Here is a 3,730-nt window from a genome sequence, read left to right as displayed (position 1 = left end):
CCCAAAACTGAATCAGGAAGAATCAGAAAACCTGAATAGGCCAATAACAATTGATGAAATTGAGCAGCAATCAAAAAACTCCCACCAAAAAATAATAATAATAAATAAATAAATAATTTAATAAAAATAAAAACTCCCACCAAACAAAAGACTAGGTCCAGACAGCTTCACAAGGGAGTTTCACCAAACATTCAAAGGAGAACTAACATCTATAATCCTCAAACTATTTCAGAAAATCCAAGAGGAAGGAACACTTCTAAACTCTTTTTTTGAGGTTACCATTATCCTAATTCCAAAACCAGATAAAGACACTATAAAGAAAGAGAATTACAGGCCAATATCCCTGATGAACATAGATGCTAAAATCCTCAACAAAATATTAGCAAATCAGATCCAGCAATATATTTAAAAGATCATTCACCAGGATCAAGTGGGATTTATTCCAGGGATGCAAGGCTGGTACAATATCCACAAATCAATAAATGTGACACATTACATAAACAAATTGAAAGACAAAAATCACATGGTCATATCAATAGACACAGAGAAAGCCTTTGACAAAAATCCAACACCCATTTTTGGTAAAAACTCTCAGCAAAGAGAGGGAGCACATCTCAACATGATAAAGGTCATATATGACAAACCTACAGCCAACATCATACTCAATGGGCAAAAACTAAAACCATTTCCTCTAAGAACAGGAACAAGACAGAGATGCCCACTTTCACCACTCCTGTTTGACATCGTACTAGAAGTGCTAGCCATAGTAATCAGACAAGAAGAAATAAAAGGCATCCAAATTGGAAAAGAAGAAGTTTTGGATATGTGTCCTGAACAGAAATCGAACTCCCCATTTTTTAATGTATTGGACGATGCTCCAACTAACTGAGCCACACCAGCCAGTGCTTTGGTATTACATTTTTGACATAAATCATAATGGTAATGTTCTAATTCCTAGCTTGGGTGGTATATTACCAAGGTTCATTACATTGGTAGGTTACATAACATGTGTGTACATGTATATACATACACATCCTTAACTCTCATTTTTTTAAACGATCCAAATATTATATAATTTTTTAAATATTTAATAGCACTGGCAGTCTAAGAAGAAAAAATAGCAACTTTAAAAAACAAAGGGTTTTCATGTGTGAAAGATGGCCCTTGCATTAGGAAGATGAGCTCAGGATGGCTCATTTTGGCAATAAAATTTCTAACCATAGCATGAGTTATCTGCAGAGTATGGTGGATGATTTTTTTTAAGTGTGCTCTCTTTCTCCAGCAAAAGGGGAAATTTTCGGAAGGATTTCACATGACTGAATGATACTGAATGAAAATAATTACATTGTTAAATATCTTTGATGAGAAAAGTAATTCAAACAGTGGGTGGGAGGAAGGGGTTAGGAAGAGGAGGGAGAGTACAGAACATCTGTACACGTTCTACACTGAATATGTGTTAAATTTTACAATTGGAAGAATATAACATAAATAACCAGAAAAAAAAATCTAGAAACAATAAGGTCCTGCTCTGAGATTGAAGAACCCAACGCCTACTGCCCCTCACTCCCCATCCCATCTCCCAGCCCCCGCATCTACTCACTCACTGAATGGGGAAAGAACTTTTTTGCTAGAAACCTTTCCCTCTTATCCTTCCCCTTCCCCTCCAATCTTGTCTTTCCCCTCTCTTACAGATTTTTGCATTCTTAGCACTTTGTTCCCATCTCCACCATTGCACTTACCACACCATGCTAGAGAGCTGACATACGTTTCTTCCTCTTTAACCATCACAACAACTCTCATCAACAGATGTTACTATCCCCATAACCTGCCCCAAATCAAATGGTTAGTACATGGGCGACCCAATGCATATGCTCGTTCTACTGCTATTGTGTGTTTATACAATGACAAGCACAGCTTAAGTACTCGTTTAACGCGTGCTGACAGGAAGTAAAAGACACAGACTTATGCTATTTGCTTCTAATGAAGAAATATGTTCAGAAAAGCATTACTTTAAAAGTGAACTTTTCTCTTCTACCCTAACTTGTTCTGCCAAATAAACCCAGTGGCCCTAGCATTAAAAGAAATTAGCACATGTTGAGAATAAGCAGGTTCATAAGCCAACAGCAAAATAACTGCCAAACCGGCAAGCCAAGTACCCCGCCCTCCTTCCCTGTCTCCTGGAGTCTTAGAGGGTTGGGGCACTGTTACTTCCTTCTTACCCTACTAAGGAAAGTGTAGAAAATAAATAGATTTACCCCTAGTGAGTCAACCTTCTCCCCCAGTATCCTCCCAGTGTCTCCCCAGTCATCTAATAAGAAATGTTATAGTTGTGGCTAAACTCATTTGCTGTAAATTGCTGGAGAAGACAGTTTCATTTCTTCTGCATCTCTTTCCAGTAAAGTTAGATCAGGAAGAACTATGATGAATTATTAAATTACATTAAGTTACTGAAATTTTATCTGTAACTGCCTTTTTGATTACCTATCTAATGGGACAGTTTGTGTACAATAGCCAAGTGCCAGGCCCAGAGCCAGGGCTCAAAATAAAGTTTTATTATTATTATTGGAATACAAATTCATAATAGCCAATGATTATTTTATATCACCCACCAGGCAATAGTAAACTGGGATTAAGCCCTAACCGGTTTGGCTCAATAGACAGAGCACTGGCCAGTGGACTGAAGGTCTTGGGTTCGATTCCGGTCAAGGGCACATACCTCAGTTGCAGGCTCCATCCTCTGCCCCATTGGGGCTCATGCGGGAGGCAACCGACCCATGTACATCTCTCACATTAGATGTTTCTCTCTGTCTCTTCCCCTCCAGTCCACCCTAAAAATCAATGGAAAAAATATCCTCGAGTGAGGATTTAAAATAATTTAAAAATAAGCCCTCAATAAAAGATAAACGGGTTAAGTTCTGAGCAAAATTAAGACCCTCTCCAGAAGGATCTTTTGGTCGAAAAGCTATTGTTCGGGTAACTAGGTGTTGCAGAACTTTGACCCACCACACAGATGCTCTGCACTCCACAGGCAGTTGATAAACACTTGGGAATGAAGTATTGAGAAAATATACCTTGCCACAGGTCTTTCGTAAAATGGAATGACCTTTTTCGTGAGCTGAAACCATTTCTGTTTTTAAGTATTAACCTAAAGAGCAGTTTTACTATTGTCCCGGACAGACCATTAAATACGGCCCCGGTGTAAGAATCCTTAGCTCAGCGGGTCATTTCTTGCAAATCGGCTACTCCACGCGGTTTGAAGAACTGAAGGCCGCACATCTTCCGGGCTCTGGGGAAGTCAAGGCTGCTCTCGCCCAATTCTGTGCATTTGGGGTAAGCGCTGCTTATTGCCGGCCACTCCCCCGCTTCCCTCCCTGTCGTGCTCCCCATTTCGTTGAGTGTGCACGCCCAGTGAGCACGGAGAGGCCATGCCGTCTAGTGTTTACGGTCAGCATTTATGAATATGCGCGCCTACGGTCCCGGGGAGACCGACGGGCTGGCACTCACATTCGCTACCCAGCTCTGCACACACCGCGCGGCGGGCTGAAGAGTACAGGACGGATCTGGGTGGCAGGCTAGGGACTGAGTGATGTAGGGGCATCGAGAAGGCTCTGGAAGAATCCGGTTAGATCGGGAAGCGGCCGAGGGAGAGCGTGTGGCTGGGGGAAGGCCGGTCCCCAGAGCCCGAGGGTCCCAGGAGTGGGGGCTGCGGCCCCGGCCGCCAGCAGGAAAC

The sequence above is a fragment of the Myotis davidii genome, unplaced genomic scaffold (assembly GCF_000327345.1).
Source record: "Myotis davidii unplaced genomic scaffold, ASM32734v1 scaffold1219, whole genome shotgun sequence".
Classification (NCBI taxonomy): Eukaryota; Metazoa; Chordata; class Mammalia; order Chiroptera; family Vespertilionidae; genus Myotis; species Myotis davidii.
The sequence above is the reverse complement of the archived record's forward strand: the minus strand, read 5'-3'. Positions refer to the sequence as shown.